Source organism: Oncorhynchus kisutch, linkage group LG20 (assembly GCF_002021735.2).
Source record: "Oncorhynchus kisutch isolate 150728-3 linkage group LG20, Okis_V2, whole genome shotgun sequence".
In the NCBI taxonomy this organism is placed as follows: Eukaryota; Metazoa; Chordata; class Actinopteri; order Salmoniformes; family Salmonidae; genus Oncorhynchus; species Oncorhynchus kisutch.
In genome coordinates this window covers 36,532,189-36,552,799 of record NC_034193.2, presented here as the reverse complement: position 1 = coordinate 36,552,799, position 20,611 = coordinate 36,532,189, and the positions used below count along the sequence as shown (strand labels likewise).

At 42.0% G+C, this 20,611-nt stretch overlaps 2 pseudogenes; one reads left to right on the top strand and one right to left on the bottom strand.

The window, feature by feature from the left end:
• The window catches only part of LOC109875482 (gastrula zinc finger protein XlCGF17.1-like), a 79,147-nt pseudogene that overhangs the window by 29,510 nt on the left and 29,026 nt on the right, over positions 1 to 20,611 (bottom strand).
• On the top strand, positions 133 to 3,762 carry LOC116355543 (zinc finger protein OZF-like; annotated as a pseudogene).

Sequence of the window (20,611 nt, the reverse complement as noted above, 5' to 3'; positions counted from 1 at the left end):
GTGAAGTTATGGGTCCTACAGTAGGTTTATGTTGTTGTTAGATGAAGTTATGGGTCCTACAGTAGGTCTATGTTGTTAGGTAAAATTATGGGTCCTACAGTAGGTCTATCACAGGTATTCCCAAACTGGAGTATGCCGTCAGGGGTGCGCCTAGTACTAATGTGAACCACATTTTAAAAAATGTACAAATAATAAATTTTCTTCACATTTTCAAACTGTCAATTTATATTTTCCAACAGGGCTATACATTTGGGTGAGGTTTTTTCTCACCTGAGTAGCCTCGTTTCACTGGCAAAAATAAAATTAAACCATCTAGTGTTCTGTGAAATAGCAACACAATGTCAAATACAGGTACCGTAGTCAAATAATTAACTTCCAATCACATTAACCATTACTCTCTCGCAGGAATTCCACTAATGTATGTAGCCAAACGTAGCTGCTGCTCATGTTGGTATCTGTACTGATTGCGCAGGGAGACATAGTAGAGTGGTAACGCACGTGCAAGCAGTTGCTCCCGACGCCACTTGGGTACACTGCAGCATCTACCAAAAGGCTCTTGCTGCCAAGGGAATGCCTGACAGTTTGGAAAATGTTTTGGACACCACAGTGATAATGGTTAACTTTGTTAAAGCAAGGCCCCTGAACTCTCGTGTATTTTCTGCACTATGCAATTATATGGGCAGCAACCATGTAACGCTTTTACAACATACAGTGCTGGTTATCAAGGGGGGTTATCAAGGGGCAAAGTATTGACACGTTTTTCTTTTAAATTGAGAGACGACCTTAAAGTTTTCTTTACCGACCATAATTTTCACTTGTCTGACCGCTTGCATGATGATGAGTTTCTCACATGACTGGCCTATCTGGGTGATGTTTTTTCTCGCCTGAATGATCTGAATCTAGGATTACAGGGACTCTCCGCAACTATATTCAATGTGTGGGACAAAATTGAGGCTATGATTAAGAAGTAGGAACTGTTCTCTGTCTGCATTACCAAGGACAATCACTCTGTCTGCATTACCAAGGACAATCATTCTATGATTTTTTTGTGTGCAAATGAACTCAAGCTTACAGACTATGTCAAATGTGATATAGCGAAGCACCTGAGTTGGGTGCACAATTACGCAGGTACTTTCCCGAAACGGATGACACGAACAAACAACTGGATTCCTTATCCCTTTCATGCCTTGCCTCCAGTCCACTTACCGATATCTTAACAAGAGAACCTCATCGAAATTGCAACAAGGTTCTGTGAAAATGTTATTTAATCAGAAGGATTGGGCTGCGCTCAGAGTATCCTGCCTTGGCAAATCGCACTGTTAAAACACTGATGCCCTTTGCAACTACGTACCTATGTGAGAGTGGATTCTCGGCCCTCACTAACTAAATGCAGGCACAGACTGTGTGCTGAAAATGATTTAAGACTGAGAGACTCCAGTACAACCCAACATTGCAGAGTTATGTGCATCCTTTCAAGCACACCCTTGTCATTAACCTGTGGTGAGTTATTCACAATTTCAATGAACAAAGGTTTTATTTGTAAGATGGTTAAATAAAGAGCAAAATGATTGCTTTATATTATTATTAGTGCACTGGTCCTCTGTCAATTTCCACCAGCCGGGTTGTGATGAACTTATGTTTAATAAATGTATAGTATAGTGTGTGTGTGTGTCACGTTCTGACCTTTGTTTCCTTTGTTTTGTATTTATTTAGTATGGTCAGGGCGTGAGTTGGGGTGGGAAGTCTGTTTGTTTTTCTATGATTTGGGGATTTGTACGTTTCGGCCTAGTATGGTTCTCAATCAGAGGCAGGTGTCATGGCAGGTGTCATGTCTCTGATTGAGAATCATACTTAGGTAGCCTGGGTTTCACTGTTTGTTTGTGGGTGTTTGTTTCCGTGTCTGTGTACTGTTTTGGGTTTCGTTCATTCCACGTTTATTGTGTTTTGTATTCAGTTGTTCATGTGTACTATTTCTTATTAAAAGAACCATGGACACTTACCACGCCGCATATTGGTCCTCTGATCCTTCTCACCTCTCCTCTTCGGAAGAAGAGGAGGAAATCCCTTAGTGTGCTAACAATGATGGCAAAAAACAACACTTGAGAGTGCGCTGACCCAGGTGCTAGAGGGGGTACGCAGCTGGAGGTTTCCTCATTAGCATGGAGGGGTTTCTACAACCAAATTGCCCTCGTGCCACAATTTTAACAAACACAGAAAGGGGTCTACATTGGAGACCAAAAGTCTTCTGGCACACTGCTTAGGGGTTCAGCAACTTTAACTTATTTCTAGCCTACAATCGTCGATGTTACTACTAATGTGAAAACAAGACCAAATATGACTATTGTTGCTCACTTGACAATTGTCAAATAATTTAACAATGTCAATTGTTGTACAAGTTCATGGGTACACTCTGGGCATCACCTTTTACCTCAAATTAACAATGGATTTCTGCTGTTGTCGGCCTTTAACCATCTGTCTGACTTTGTTGTTCACACAGGAGAGAGACGGGACTATCGTGGATCCTCTGGGGAGCCTCAACAACAACATGATGCTGACGAGGCAGAGAAAAGTCTCTCCAGATCAGAACACCTCAAACACCTGCAGAGACCCACAGGGAAGAAATCTCATTGCTGCTCTGACTGTGGGAAACATTGCACATATTCATCAAAGCTTAAAATACACCAGCGAGTGCACACAGGAGAGAAGCCTTATAGCTGTAATAAATGTGGGAAGAGTTTTACTCAGTTAAGCAACCTGCTATCACACCAGAGAACACACACAGGAGAGACAGCTTATAGCTGTGATCAGTGTGGCAAGGGTTTTACTAATTCAAGAAAGCTGGTATCACACCAGAGAATACACACAGGAGTGAAGCCTTATAGCTGTGATCAGTGTGGGAAGAGTTTTACTCGGTCAACCAACCTGGTATCACACCAGAGAACACACACAGGAGAGCAGCCTTATAGCTGTGATCAGTGTGGCAAGAGTTTTACTAATTCAAGAAACCTCCTTTCACACCAGAGAACACACACAGGAGAGAAGCCATATAGCTGTGATCAATGTGGCAAGAGTTTTACTCAGTCAAGCAACCTGGTATCACACCAGAGAACACACACCGGAGAGCAGCCATATAGCTGTGAGCAATGTGGAAAAAACTTCTCTTGGATAGGACACCTTAAAGGACACCAGAGAACACACACAGGAGAGAAACCTTATAGCTGTAATCAATGTGGGAAGAGTTTTACTCATTCAAGTTATCTTAAAAAACACCAGAGAACACACACAGGAGAAAAGCGTTATAGCTGTGATCAGTGTGGCAAGAGTTTTACTCATTCATGCAACCTGGTATCACACCAGAGAACACACACAGGAGAGCAGTCATATTGCTGTGATCAATGTGGTAAGAGTTTTGCTCAGTCAAGTAGCCTGGTATCACACCAGAGAATACACACAGGAGAGCAGCCATATAGATGTGATCAGTGTGGCAAGAGTTTTACTCAGTCAAACAATCTGGTATCACACCAGAGAACACACACAGGAGAGAAGCCTTATAGCTGTGATCAGTGTGGCAAGAGTTTTACTCATTCAAGTAATCTGAAAACGCACCAGAGAACACACACAGGAGAGAAGCCTTATAGCTGTCATCAGTGTGGCAAGAGTTTTACTTCATTAAGCAACCTGGTATCACACCAGAGAACACACACAGGAGAGAAGCCTTTTTGCTGTGATCAGTGTGGCAAGAGTTTTACTCAGTCAAGCAACCTGGTATCACACCAGAGAACACACACAGGAGAGCAGTCATAAAAATGATCAGGGCAAAAGCCTTGAAGAGCACCAGAGAACACACACAGGAGAGAAGCCTTATAGCTGTGATCAATGTGACAAGATATACTCTCATTCAAGTGGTCTGATTAAACATCAGAAAATGCATGCAGGAGATCCACAGAGTGTGGAATGATCTCCAACACCAGACCTACAAGTCGGAAGTTTACATACACCCAACCACTCCTCAAATTTATTTTTAAGAAACTATAGTTTTGGCAAGTCGGTTAGGACATCTACTTTGTGCATGATACAGGTAATTTTTTCAACAATTGTTAACAGACTGATTTTTTCACTTATAAATCACTGTATCACAATTCCAGTGGGTCAGAGGTTTACATACACTAAGTTGACTGTGCCTTCAAACAGCTTGGAAAATTCCAGAAAATGATGTCATGGCTTTAGAAGTTTCTGATAGGCTAATTGACATCATTTGAGTCCATTGGAGGTGTACCTGTGGATGTATTTCAAGGCCTACCTTCAAACTCAGTGCCTCCTTGCTTGACATCATGGGAAAATCAAAAGAAATCAGCCAAGACTTCAGAAAAAAAGATTGTAGACCTCCACAAGTCTGGTTCATCCTTGTGAGCAATTTCCAAATGCCTGAATGTATCATCTGTACAAAGAATAGTACCACTCAGCTGTCATACCGTTCAGGAAGGTTCTGTCTCCTAGAGATGAACGTACTTTGGTACGAAAAGTGGAAATCAATCCCAGAACAACAGCAAAGGACCTTGTGAAGATGGAGGAAACAGGTACAAAGGTATCTATATCCACAGTAAAACAAGTCCTATATCGACATAACCTGAAAGGCCGCTCAGCAAGGAAGAAGCCACTGCTCCAAAACAGCCATAAAAAAGCTAGACAACTGCACATGAGGACAAAGATCATACTTTTTGGAGAAATGCCCTCTGGTCTGATGAAACAAAAATAGAACTGTTTGGCCATAATGACCATCATTATGTTTGAAGGAAAAAGGGGGAGGCTTGCAAGCCGAAGAACACCATCCCAACCATGAAGCACGGGGATGGCAGCATCATGTTGTGGGGGTGCTTTGCTGCAGGAGCTACTGGTGCACTTCACAAAATAGATGGCATCATGAGGTAGGAAAATTATGTGGATATATTGAAGCAACATCTGCATTGCTTGGTCGGAAATGGGTCTTCCAAAAGGACAGTGACCCCAAGCATACTTCCAAAGTTGTGGCAAAATGGCTTAAGGACAACAAAGTCAAGGTATTGGAGTGGCCATCACAAAGCCCTGATCTCAATCCTATAGAAAATGTGTGGGCAGAACTGAAAAAGCGTGTGCCAGCAAGGAGGCCTACAAACCTGACTCCATTACATCAGCTCTGTCAGGAGGAATGGGCAAAAATTCACCCAACTTATTGTGGGAAGCTTTTTGAAGGCTACCTGAAACGTTTGACCCAAGTTAAAGAAATTAAAGGCAATGCTACCAAATACTAATTGAGTGTATGTAAACTTCTGACCCACTGGGAATCTGACGAAAGAAATAGAAGCTGAAATAAATCATTCTCTCTACTATTATTCTGAAATGTCAAATTCTTAAAATAAAGTGGTGGTCTTAACTGACCTAAAACAGGGAATTTTTACGAGGATTAAATGTCAGGAATTGTGAAAAACTGAGTTTAAGTGTATTTGGCTGAGGTGTATGTAAACTTTCGACTTGTATATACATCATATCACATTTTATTTGTCACATACACATGTTTAGCAGATGTTATTGTGGGTGTAGCAAAATGCTTGTGTTTCTAGCTTCCAACAGTCCAGTAATATAAGAATATATAAATATTTAGGCAAGCGATGTCAGAGCGGCATAGACTAAGTTACAGTAGAATAGGATAGAATACAGTATATACATATGAGATGAGTAATGCATAGACTAAGATACAGTAGAATAGTATAGAATACAGTATATACATATGAGATGAGTAATACATAGACTAATATACAGTAGTATATACCAGAGGTGGGACAAAGTCATTGTTTTACAAGTCTCAAGTCTTAGCACTCAAGTCCCAAGTCAAGACAAGCTATGGGGCGCAGTCGGGCGATGTTGGCGGTTACACAATCGCCCAACCTTAACACACACACACACCCTCTCTGTGTGTGGTTACAGTAGGCTAACGTATGTCAATGGTTTTAGGAACAGCAGTAACATCAGGTAGGATTTAGGCTACCAACTGCCTAGCCAGTTGTTGCTCAATCTTGGGTGCAATGTTCACGTTCCCGCACTGACTGACTGTGTGGAGTCTCATTGATTTAATGTTACGTTAGCCTACATGCTATACTAGCAAAACAATTAATTATATAGCTGTCGGCTATATTAGCCACGACTTACCGTTCTTTGTGCAGCTTCAAATGTCGAACAAAGTTGGAAGTTGGTGCGCCTCCGTCTGTAATTTTCTTCCCAGATGTTTTGCAAGTTGCAATCCGTTTTTTGTTAATACAGCGTCGTCTTTATATCCGAAAATAATAATTACTTAATTAAATAAAGCGTCCCAATGGTAAAACGTTTGATTTAATAAAATGTCCATAATATCTACATTAATAGTGGAATGATCATGTTTCACAATATTCCTAAACATAAAAATATATTATCGATCTTCTATTGTGTTATTGACTGAATGTTTGTTCATGTGTAACTGTGTTGTTTTTGTCACACTGCTTTGCTTATCTTGGCCAGGTCGCAGTTGTAAATGAGAACTTGTTCCTGATTAAATAAAGGTGAAATAATAATAATAATACAAAAATGTAGGAGTATCTACATGATGTATTGTTACACCATGTAGCAGCAGTATAGAGGTCAGTGGGGGACAAAATTGTTGACACCCTTGATAAAGATGAGATAAACGACTCTATAAAATAAAGAATTCAAATACTGATCTATATTGTATGTAAAAAAATAAAGGGAAATTATATTATTTTATACGAATACAATTGCTCAGAGAAAGAGATATAGTTTAACATGTAATTCTCAAAAGGTAGGGGTCTGAATTATTGCTACCAATGTTTTCAATATTCCAGCACCCTCCCCTTGGGAGGATAACAACACTGAAATGTTTTATGAGATTCAAGAACACATTGGGTGGGATCTTAGACCATTCCTCCATACAGAATCTCTCCAGGTCCTTGATTTATTTTGTCTGTGCTTATGGACTGCCCTGTTCAATTCAAACCACAGGTTTTCAATGGAGTTCAAGTCCGAAGACTGAGATGGCCGTTGAAAATGTTGATTTTGTGCCCAATTAATTAATTTCTTCGTGGGTGTTGATGTGTCTTGATGGAAGATCCACTTATGGCCAAGTTTCAGCCTCCTAGCAGAGAGGTAACCAGGTTTTGGGCTAAAATATCCTGGTAGTGGGTAAAGTTGATTTATTTTATACATACATTTTTGCTCATCTTTATCAAGGGTATCAATAAGTAGGTGCTTATTATTAGTTATTTGAATGAATCAGAAATACAGATGTGGAGTAGATGTAGAGTTTGCTTTGAATTCTCATAAAAATCTGACCTAATCAAACAACACTTGTTGCTCTTTGTACGTGTTGATATAATATTCATATTTAATGGAGAGGAAAAATGTTTCCCAAAACTGCTTTATAATATTATAATTCATTGAAGGAAAAAAAACAAGCTTTCCCTCCTCAACTGCGTTTCCTCCCTCCGGACAGCAGATAGCGATGTGTCTTTCAGGCGATGTTTCTACTGTGGCGTAAAATCAAGTGGACGGAACGCTCTTCAACAACTGCAGCCACCTCGGTAGCTCGCTAGCCAACAAAGTCGGAACATTCAAGTTATTTAGAAAGTTTCGTGTTTTATTTGACACTATGATTTAAATATACTTATGTGGAAACAACTAGATACCCCATTTAATTTCATATTTACGTTGTAAGTCAACTAGCTGGCTGGTTAAGTTAGCACTAGTCTGGTAACTAATGCTAGCTAGCTAACATCCCCGACCATGAGGTCACTAAGCTACTCTCCTCCTGCTAAAGAAGAGGAGGTCTGCTGGACGGAGAAAGAAGCTCTCGTGAAAGAGGAGGAGGAAGAGGAGGCTATTACAATACAAAAACAAGTAGAGGGTATGGCTGTTACCGTGAAAGAAGAAGAGAAAGACGTTTCAGTGAAAGAAAAGAAAGACACCTTCAGAGTGAAAGAGGAAGATGCAGTTTTTCGAGATGAGGATGAAGAGGGGGAGATTACTGTCACATTAGAGGAGGATGAAGAAGAGAAGACTGGAGATCTGATTAACACCGGTAAATACAGTGAGTACTATCTTTTGAAACAGGGACATTGATCTGATTATCACCAGTGAATACAGTGAGTACTATCTTATAAAACGGACATTGATCTGATTGCCACCAGTAAATACAGTGAGTACTATCTTATAAATCTGTATCTTATAAAACAGGGGCACAAACTCTGCAGTTGTTGAACTAATGTGTGATTTTAAAAGGGCATTCTACACTTGAATATGTTTTTGTACTGTAGGAATTGTTCATGACGTCCTCCAGTGATTTTTAACTTTTCCTGTTGAAAAGTAATATATAAATACAGTAAAGTATAAACACACTAAAGGGAAAAAAATAAATGTCTTGAGCAAAATAGTTTTTTTTTTTTGACAACTGCAAGCTTGAAGGAGTGAGTGATGTTATGGTAAGGCCTTCAGGTAGTTGGCTTGATGGGAAGTCGTGATGTCATCCAATAGGAGACAGATCTTAATGTGAATATTCCTTATTCTTTTTAAAATCCTTCCTGTTCTGTCAAGTTGGTTGTTGATCATTGCTAGAAAGCCATTTTCAAGTCTTGCCATTGACTTTCAAGACGATTTAAGTCCAATCTGTAACGAGGCCACTCAGGAACATTCAATGTAATCTTGGTAAGCTCCTCCAGTGTAGAGTTGGCCTTGTGGTTTAGATTATTGTCCTGTTAAGACAGTTTTTCATATTCAGATCTCTGAAATGCACTCTACCTACGTAACATTTAGTGTCTCCTTATATTACGCTGGGAAACAGTTTATGGGCACAGAAATCCTAAATAATTTCAGTGAATGCAGAATGCCATGTTTTTATTTGTTGGCTTTATGTAGGCTGTTGTATTTTACATAGTTGGCAATAAAAGTTACTTTGTACTTTGTTGATTTGTATAATTTTTATTTAGATTTAGATAGAATGTAGATTATTCACAGACAATGATTTTGAGATACTATTATAATTTAAATGAAACTGTTCCACGAAAATGTGCATATGAAAATCATAACCGCCACACAGATTGGTAGAAATGGTCAGATAAATCGGCACTACAACTGGAAAAGGTTGCAGACTGCTGGTGCAGTCTATTACTGAAAATTTCAGGAGCAGAACGGCAAAATTTACGAAGTCCAGCAGCAGAGAGGGGCTCTCTCTGGTCGGGTTATGTTGATGACCGGGCCCCTCTGGTCGGTTTATGTTGACGACCGGATGCCTCTGGTCGGGTTATGTTGACGACCAGATGCCTCTGGTCGGGTTATGTTGACGACCGGATGCCTCTGGTCGGGTTATGTTGACGACCGGATGCCTCTGGTCGGGTTATGTTGACGACCGGATGCCTCTGGTCGGGTTATGTTGACGACCGGATGCCTCTGGTCGGGTTATGTTGACGACCGGATGCCTCTGGTCGGGTTATGTTGACGACCGGATGCCTCTGGTCGGGTTATGTTGACGACCGGATGCCTCTGGTCGGGTTATGTTGACGACCGGATGCCTCTGGTCGGGTTATGTTGACGACCGGATGCCTCTGGTCGGGTTATGTTGACGACCGGCTCCCTCTGGTCGGGTTATGTTGACGACCGGCTCCCTCTGGTCGGGTTATGTTGACGACTGGCTCCCTCTAGTCATTTGTGTGTATAATTTATTTAATCAAACAGCGTGCTTAAAGCATCAGACAAGTTCAGTACATATAGATTATATAAAAACACATGGGGCGATTGGTAGAAAGAACAGATGACTGACTCTTGGTTGACCAAGATGTATTTTAGTTGGGGACAGCACTGGAACATGATTCTGGGGCTCCCGAGTGGCACAGCAGACACGGCATCTCAGTGCTTGAGGTGTCACTACAGACACCCATGTTCAAATCCAGGCTGTATCACGAAAGGCCGTGATTGGGAGTCCAATAGGACGTCATCCAGCGTCATCCAGGGTAGGCAGTCATTGTAAATAAGAAATATGTTCTTAACTGACTTGCCTAGTTAAATAAAAGTTACATTTAAACAAATGAAAAATTGTGTTTCATGACAAACCATTTTTTACAAATCCGTCAAGGCGCCAACTTTGAGAAGGGTTTAAAACAAAGGTTTCAAACCAATTCATGAATGTAATTGAATCTAGGTATGTCTTGCCTTTAATGTAAGGGCATGAAAAAAAAATGGCTGAATATGATACAATGACTTATCAATAGCTTTAATAATTTGACCCCCACGGGAAATCTACACTGGCAATTCTAGAATATACGATATATCCTAGAAACCTGGTTAAACTATCATTATGACATCATGGATGAATTCTAGAATATACTATATAGCCTAGAAATCTGGTTAAACTATCATTATGACCTCATGGATGAATTCTAGAATATACTATATAGCCTAGAAACCTGGTTAAACTATCATTATGACATCACGGATGGCCAGTCCTTGTATTCATAGTGTAGTGAATTCAGGGGGTAGCCCTGAGCTGAACTCAAACCTGGGTCCAGCGACTGTCAAGCCAACACCGAGGTCGCTAGGTGTTGGGTTACGGTTTCTACCGTTCTCAATGAATTTGAGTGGTTACACTTCTTCTTCCTCCATCCCTCAGCTGTTTACCAAACCAAGTCTCTGGGCAGCCATTTTGTTGCTGTTTAAAAAAAACACATATTTTTGATACTATAATAGATGACAGTTTATTCTGATGTAGTGAATATGAGACACATGAAAATAATGTCTTTACTAATTATGAATTAGTAGAAATTGTTAAATCCACTATACGATAGTGGATTCTTTTAGGTGTCTAGGTAAGTCTATGGTGGCCTGAATTGGTTCCCAATCAGAGGCAGCTGTTTATCGTTGTCTCTGATTGAGGACCATATTTAGGTAGCCATATTCCTTCGGTATTTTGTGGGTTCTTGGTCTATGTTTATTTGCCTGACTGCACTGCCCATATTAGCTTCACGGTTCGTTTTGTATTGATAGTTTGTTCAGTGTTCTGTCTTTAATTAAAAAAGAAAATACGCTTACCATTCTGCGCCTTGGTCTCCTCCATACAACAACCGTGACAGAAGAACCCACCATAAAAGGACCAAGCAGATTGTTCCGGAGGAGCAGTCAGTATGGACATGGGAGGAAATTCTGGAGGGAGCAGGACCCTGGACGCAGCCGGGGGAGTATCACCTTTCTAAGGAGGAGATGGAGGCAGCGAAAGCGGAATGGCGATACTACGAGGAGAAGTACCGAGGGGACAGGACTCTGCCATGGAATCAGGTAGAAACAGCGCAGGAGGAACGACGACATTATGAGGGGACACGGCTAGCACGGAAGCCCGAGAAGCAGCCCCAAGAAATGTTTTGGGGGGTGCACACGAGGAGATTGGCTGAGTCAGGTTGGAGACCTGAGCCAACTCCTTGTGCTTACTGTAGGGAGCATGTGACTGGTCAGGCACCGTGTTCTGCAGAGATTCGCACGGTGTCTCGAGTTCGCATTCATAGCCCGGTGCGCTCTATTCCAGCTCCTCGCATTTGCCAGGCTAGAATGGGCATACAGCCAGGACGCATTGAGCAAGCTCTACGTCCCAGATCTCCAATGCGCCTCCACGTATCCTGTGCCTGCTTCCCACACTAGCCCTGAGGTGTGTGTCACCAGCCCGGTACCGGCACTACGCACCAGGTATCCAGTGCGACTCGGCAGTCCAGAGCTTCCGGCGACAGTACCTAGTCCAGAGCTTCCAGCAACAGTACCTAGTCCAGAGCTTCCGGCGACAGTACCTAGTCCAGAGCTTCCGGCGACAGTACCTAGTCCAGAGCTTTCGGCGACAGTACCTAGTCCAGAGCTTCCGGCGACAGTACCCAGTCCATTTCCTCATTAGAACACCATGTCCTCGTTAGAACACCATGTCCTCGTTAGAACACCATCTTTACTCTGTTCAGCAGTCAGCTGCTTCCTAGAAACATCTGTTCCACATAGTCATTCCAAGGTGGCATAGCAGTTCAGACGTCTTTTGTCCTCGTCTTGTCGTGTCCTGTATATATATATATTTACAACTTTTTCACATACATTTTATTTTTATTTTCCATCAACTCATCTTCAAAACACTCTCCTGCAACCCGCCTCACCAATGTATATTTATAAAAAAGTATTATTTACCTCAGATCTGTAATCCTCCAAGAAGCTAGCCAGAAACTAGCCAGAAGCTAATCCAGAAGCTAGTTCAGAAGCTAGTTAGCTCCTTTACTGGCAAATCGTTAGTATTCAGCTAACCACGGTTTGTGGTCATCAGCTATCCTTTAGCTCGAAAATCTATCGCCAGTTCTGTACGGCGCAGCGCGGCTCGGAACGGAACATACCGGACCAATTTTTCTCTCCATGTCCCTGGATTTCGACTGCTCTCTGGACATTCATACCCGGATCTCACAGCTAGCTAGCTGCTATCCGTGTGACTATCGGCCTTCGTCGATTCCGGAGCAAACATCAATTATTCCGGAGCTAGCAAGCTTCGTCAATCACTCCTGAGTTCCATCAATCACACCTGGGCTGCAGTCACCTATCCGGACCCGTTTTACTGCCTTCGCGGAGCCCCACCGGGCCTTCACAACTGGACTGCCGACGTTATCTACCCGAAGGAGTTATTCGGCTGGCTCCTCCGTCGCGACGTTACCCGAACGCCCATCTGCGGCCTGCTAACCGTTAGCTGTCTTACCGGCTGCTATCTGAATAGACAATCGGACAATTTAAATTTTTTTATTATTATTATTATGTTTTCTTCTTGGGCCTCTATAACTATATCTATTGTTTTTATTTTTGTTGTTGTTGTGTGATTTGGATTAATCCCCTCTACCACACGGAACCCCACTAATCTACTGACGGAACGCAAGAGGTGGCTAACAACAGACCTCCATCCTATGCTAGCTTGCTACCGATGCCCTGGCTAGCTGTCTAAATCACCAACCAACCTCTCCACTCACCGGACCCTTTTGATCACTCGACTAAGCATGCCTCTCCTTAATGTCAATATGTCTTGTCCATTGCTGTTCTGGTTAGTGTTTATTGGCTTATTTCACTGTAGAGCCTCTAGTCCTGCTCACTATACCTTATCCAACCTATTAGTTCCACCACCCACACATGCAATGACATCTCCTGGTTTCAACGATGTTTCTAGAGACAATATCTCTCTCTTCATCACTCAATACCTAGGTTTACCTCCACTGTATTCACATCCTACCATACATTTGTCTGTACTTTATACCTTGATGCTATTTTATCGCCCCCAGAAACCTCCTTTTACTCTATGTTCCAGACGTTCTAGACGACCAATTCTCATAGCTTTTAGCCGTACCCTTATTCTACTCCTCCTATGTTCCTCTGGCGATGTAGAGGTGAATCCAGGCCCTGCAGTGCCTAGCTCCACTCCTATTCCCCAGGCGCTCTCTTTTGACGACTTCTGTAACCGTAATAGCCTTGGTTTCATGCATGTTAACATTAGAAGCCTCCTCCCTAAGTTTGTTCTATTCACTGCTTTAGCACACTCTGCCAACCCGGATGTTCTAGCTGTGTCTGAATCCTGGCTTAGGAAGACCACCAAAAATTCAGACATTTTAATTCCAAACTACAACATTTTCAGACAAGATAGAACTGCCAAAGGGGGCGGTGTTGCAATCTACTGCAAAGATAGCCTGCAGAGTTCTGTCCTACTATCCAGGTCTGTACCCAAACAATTTGAACTTCTACTTTTAAAAATCCACCTCTCTAAAAACAAGTCTCTCACCGTTGCCGCCTGCTATAGACCACCCTCTGCCCCCAGCTGTGCTCTGGACACCATATGTGAACTGATTGCCCCCCATCTATCTTCAGAGTTCGTGCTGCTAGGCGACCTAAACTGGAACATGCTTAACACCCCAGCCATCCTACAATCTAAACTTGATGCCCTCAATCTCACACAAATTATCAATGAACCTACCAGGTACCTCCCCAAAGCCTTAAACACGGGCACCCTCATAGATATCATCCTAACCAACTTCCCCTCTAAATACACCTCTGCTGTCTTCAACCAAGATCTCAGCGATCACTGCCTCATTGCCTGCATCCGTAATGGGTCAGCGGTCAAACGACCTCCACTCATCACTGTAAAACGTTCCCTGAAACACTTCTGCGAGCAGGCCTTTCTAATCGACCTGGCCGGGGTATCCTGGAAGGATATTGATCTCATCCCGTCAGTAGAGGATGCCTGGATATTTTTTTTAAATGCCTTCCTAACCATCTTAAATAAACATGCCCCATTCAAGAAATTTAGAACCAGGAACAGATATAGCCCTTGGTTCTCCCCAGACCTGACTGCCCTTAACCAACACAAAAACATCCTATGGCGTTCTGCATTAGCATCGAACAGCCCCCGTGATATGCAGCTGTTCAGGGAAGCTAGAAACCATTATACACAGGCAGTTAGAAAAGCCAAGGCTAGCTTTTTCAAGCAGAAATTTGCTTCCTGCAACACTAACTCAAAAAAGTTCTGGGACACTGTAAAGTCCATGGAGAATAAGAACACCTCCTCCCAGCTGCCCACTGCACTGAAGATAGGAAACACTGTCACCACTGATAAATCCACCATAATTGAGAATTTCAATAAGCATTTTTCTACGGCTGGCCATGCTTTCCACCTGGCTACTCCTACCCCGGACAACAGCACACCCCATTTCTCCTTCTCCCAAATCCATTCAGCTGATGTTCTGAAAGAGCTGCAAAATCTGGACCCCTACAAATCAGCCGGGCTAGACAATCTGGACCCTTTCTTTCTAAAATTATCTGCTGAAATTGTTGCCACCCCTATTACTAGCCTGTTCAACCTCTCGTGTCATCCGAGATTCCCAAAGATTGGAAAGCAGCTGCAGTCATCCCCCTCTTCAAAGGGGGGGACACTCTTGACCCAAACTGCTACAGACCTATATCTATCCTACCGTGCCTTTCTAAGGTCTTCGAAAGCCAAGTCAACAAACAGATTACCGACCATTTCGAATCTCACCATACCTTCTCTGCTATGCAATCTGGTTTCAGAGCTGGTCATGGGTGCACCTCAGCCACGCTCAAGGTCCTAAACGATATCTTAACCGCCATCGATAAGAAACATTACTGTGCAGCCGTATTCATTGATCTGGCCAAGGCTTTCGACTCTGTCAATCACCATATCCTCATCGGCAGACTCGACACTCTTGGTTTCTCAAATTATTGCCTCGCCTGGTTCACCAACTACTTCTCTGATAGAGTTCAGTGTGTCAAATCGGAGGGTCTGCTGTCCGGACCTCTGGCAGTCTCTATGGGGGTGCCACAGGGTTCAATTCTTGGACCGACTCTCTTCTCTGTATACATCAATGAGGTCGCTCTTGCTGCTGGTGAGTCCCTGATCCACCTCTACGCAGACGACACCATTCTGTATACTTCCGGCCCTTCTTTGGACACTGTGTTAACAACCCTCCAGGCAAGCTTCAATGCCATACAACTCTCCTTCCGTGGCCTCCAATTGCTCTTAAATACAAGTAAAACTAAATGCATGCTCTTCAACCGATCGCTACCTGCACCTACCCGCCTGTCCAACATCACTACTCTGGACGGCTCTGACTTAGAATACGTGGACAACTACAAATACTTAGGTGTCTGGTTAGACTGTAAACTCTCCTTCCAGACCCATATCAAACATCTCCAATCCAAAGTTAAATCTAGAATTGGCTTCCTATTTCGCAACAAAGCATCCTTCACTCATGCTGCCAAACATACCCTTGTAAAACTGACCATCCTACCAATCCTCGACTTTGGCGATGTCATTTACAAAATAGCCTCCAATACCCTACTCAACAAATTGGATGCAGTCTATCACAGTGCAATCCGTTTTATCACCAAAGCCCCATATACTACCCACCATTGCGACCTGTACGCTCTCGTTGGCTGGCCCTCGCTTCATACTCGTCGCCAAACCCACTGGCTCCATGTCATCTACAAGACCCTGCTAGGTAAAGTCCCCCCTTATCTCAGCTCGCTGGTCACCATAGCATCTCCCACCTGTAGCACACGCTCCAGCAGGTATATCTCTCTAGTCACCCCCAAAACCAATTCTTTCTTTGGCCGCCTCTCCTTCCAGTTCTCTGCTGCCAATGACTGGAACGAACTACAAAAATCTCTGAAACTGGAAACACTTATCTCTCTCACTAGCTTTAAGCACCAACTGTCAGAGCAGCTCACAGATTACTGCACCTGTACATAGACCACCTATAATTTAGCCCAAACAACTACCTCTTTCCCAACTGTATTTAATTTTAATTTATTTATTTATTTTGCTCCTTTGCACCCCATTATTTTTATTTCTACTTTGCACATTCTTCCATTGCAAAACTACCATTCCAGTATTTTACTTGCTATATTGTATTTACTTTGCCATCATGGCCTTTTTTGCCTTTACCTCCCTTCTCACCTCATTTGCTCACATTGTATATAGACTTGTTTATACTGCATTATTGACTGTATGTTTGTTTTTACTCCATGTGTAACTCTGTGTCGTTTTATCTGTCGAACTGCTTTGCTTTATCTTGGCCAGGTCGCAATTGTAAATGAGAACTTGTTCTCAACTTGCCTACCTGGTTAAATAAAGGTAAAATAAATAAAAATAAATAAAAATCTTTACTCTGTTCTAGAGGTTGACTGATTAATCGGAATGGCTGATTAATTAGGGCCGATTTCAAGTTTTCATAACAATCGGAAATTTGTATTTTTGCACGATTTTCTTTTATACCATTTATTTAACTAGGCAAGTCAGTTAAAGAACAAATTCATATTTTCAATGACGGCCTAGGAAAGGTGGGTTAACTGCCTTGTTCAGGGGCAGAACGACAGATTTTCACCTTGTCAGCTCGGGGGATCCAATCTTGCAACCTTACAGTTAACTAGTCCAACGCAATAACGACCTGCCTCTCTCTCGTTGCACTCCACAAGGAGACTGCCTGTTACGCGAATGCAGTAAGCCAAGGTAAGTTGCTAGCTAGCATTAAACGTATCTTATAAAAAACAATCAATCATAATCACTAGTTAACTACACATGGTTGATGATATTACTAGATACTATCTAGAGTGTCCTGCGTTGCATATAATCTGACTGAGCATACAAGTATCTAAGTATATGACTGAGCGGTGGTAGGCAGAAGCAGGCGCGTAAACATTCATTCAAACAGCACTATCGTGCGATTTGCCAGCCGCTCTTCGTTGTGCGTTGTGAAATGGCTAGCTAGTTAACGCGCGCTAATAACATTTCAAAAGTCACTCGCTCTGAGCCTTGGGGTGGTTGTTTCCCTTGCTCTGCATGGGTAATGCTGCTTTGAGGGTGGCTGTTGTCGATGTGTTCCTGGTTCGAGCCCAGGGAGGAGCGAGGAGAGGGACGGAAGCTATACTGTTACATTGGCAATAAAGTACCTATAAGAACATCCAATAGTCAAAGATGAATGAAATACAAATGGTGTAGAGGGAAATATTCCTATAATTCCTGTAATAACTACAACCTAAAACTTCTTACCTGGGAATATTGAAGACCACCAGCTTTAATATGTTCTCATGTTCTGAGCAAGGAACAGAAACGTTAGCTTTCTTACATAGCACATATTGCACTTTTACTTTCTTCACCAACACTTTGTTTTTGAATTATTTAAACCAAATTGAACATGTTTCATTATTTACTTGAGGCTAAATTGATTTTATTGATGTATTATATTAAGTTAAAATAGTGTGTTCATTCAGTATTGTTGTAATTGTCTTTATTACAAATAAAAAAATAGGCCGATAAATTGGTATCTGTCACGGTTTTCCTCCTCTTCATCTGAAGAGGAGAGGCTCGGAGGACCAATATGCGGCGTGGTAAGTGTCGATGGTTCTTTTAATAAGAAAATCTCAACATGAACACAACTACAAAACAAGAAACGTGAAAACCCGAAACAGTCCCGTGTGGCACAAACACTGACACAGGAAACAGTCACCCACAAAATACGCAAAGAATATGGCTGCCTAAATATGGCTCCCAATCAGAGACAACGATAAACACCTGCCTCCGATTGAGAACCAATCCAGGCAACCATAGACTTACCTAGACACCTAAAAGATCACAACCCCATAAATCTACAAAAACCCCTAGACAAGACCAAACACATAAATCACCCATGTCACACCCTGGCCTAACCAAAATAATAAAGAAAACAAGGATAACTAAGGCCAGGGCGTGACAGTATTGGCTTTTTTGGTCCTCTAATAATCGGTATCGGCATTGAAAAATCCTAATCGGTCGAAACTGGGCCAATCGTCTTGCCCAGAAGTGGCGCGAGAACACAATTTCCTCATTAGAGCGCCGTTTCCTCGTTAGAATGCCATATGTCAAAATTACCAACACGAACTTAATTAAACTCTTCTTCTGGATGCATCTCAGCAAAAAGAGGGGAGAGGGAAACATCTCTACTCTGTTTAGTAATCTGCTGCTTCCTAGAAACATCTTTACTCTGTTCATCAATCTGCTGCTTCCTAGACATCCAAGTGTCAACTGTAGGGATCCTCTCTTCATTGAGGTTCTACAAACTCTCACCTTTGTGGTTTTCAAAGGAGAGGTCAACTCAGGAGGTTCACCGAATTCAGGATCACCCATAAATGTCTGACAGATCGACCATGGTGGGATCGCTGACATACTAGACTTGCTCCCTGTGACTTTCTTAGACAGAGCACGTGTAACGGCACGTGCTGGGAACACTGCAGGGTACTTTTCTGATAAACCATCAGGTTCCTCAATTCTGGGTTCCTTACAAATGACAGGATTTGGCACAACCTTCCTCCAGCCAAATAATTTCCCAATATGAATGAGACCCTGTTCACCGGTAGGCTAGGCCTCACTTCAACGACAACGGAATGAGAAATGTTTTAAGGTTATACCAAGGATCATTTTGCTATTACATTTAGAATTGTAAGACCAATGGATGTATCAACAAAATATTAAATTATTTTATGTCAAAAAATTATTTGTCCGTACTGCTATAACCCATAGTAACACATTGGATAACATTCACAACATGGAACAACAGTAACCATAGTAACACATTGGATAACATTCACAAGATGGAACAACAGTAACCATAGTAACATTGTTTCCCCCAAAACATCTAAAGGAAGTTTGTTGGTGTCTGTCCTATATCTGGTGTCTGTCCTATATCTGGTGTCTGTCCTATATCTGTGAGATTTGTTTGGATGTCTTTAATCCCTTATTTATGTCAGTAAAGTCTTTCCACATTTTGTTACGTTACAGCCTTATTCTACAATAAATAAAAATCCTCATCAATCTACACACAATACCCCGTAATGAAAAAGCAAAAATAGGTTTTTAGAAAAAATGTCACATTTATTAAAAGAAAAAACATGATTTATTATTATTATTTACATAGGTATTCTACCTGTTTGCTATGAGACTCGAAATTGAGCTCAGGTGCATACTGTTTCCATCATCATGTACAGCACTTTGAGAAATCAGCTGATCTAAGAAGGGCTATTTAAATAAATTTGCCCAAATGCGATATGCCATCCCATCTGGTTTGTGCTTAGTGGGACTACCATTTGTTTTTCAGCAGGACAATGACCCAAAACACCTTCAGGCTGTGTTAGGGCTATTTGACCAAAAAGGAGAGTGATGGAGTGCTGCTTCAGATGACCTGGCCTCCACAATCACCCGACCTCAACCCAATTGAGATGGTTTGGTATGAATTGGACCGCAGAGTGAAGGAAAAGCAGCCAATAAGTGCTCAGCATATGTGGGAACTTCTTCAAGACGGTTGGAAAAGCACTCCAGGTGAAGCTGGTTGAGAGAATGCCAAGAGTGTGCGACACTGTCATCAAGGCAAAGGGTGGCTACTTTGAAGAATCCAAAATATATTTTGATTTGTTTACCACTTTTTTTGGTTACTACATGATTCTATATGTGTTTTCATAGTTGTAAGATTATTCTACAATGTAGAGAATAGTAAAAATAAAGACAAACCCTGGAATGAGTAGGTGTGTCCAAACTTTTAACTGGTACTGTATATCTCTTTTATATTTTTACATTCAGTTACAAAAAGTATCTTTCTTACCACTTCTTCCATAGTTAAACATGTAAGGAAAGATTGTTTTTAAATCAAAAATGTATTGAATTCAAATGGATTTACCCAGCCTACAAAGCACTACAGCCACTCTGTGACGACCAGTTCTGCTCTTTTATTGAGGAATCTAGTCTAGATTAAACCTCATAGGAAGACAGTTTTATCATGTGGAGGTTTCATTCAGGTCTCTGTTTAACTAGATACTCTGTTTGTCTTTGGCAGGGGGGAGACCAGACTCTCGCTATGACAGCAGGAAGAGTAATTTGGGGGGAACCAGACCCAGAGATGCCCAAATCAGCGAGACAACACCACTGCTCCCACTGTGAAAAAAATATTTTCCGGATCAGGGGACATAAAAGCTCATGAGAGGACACACACAGGAGAAAAGCCTTTCCAAT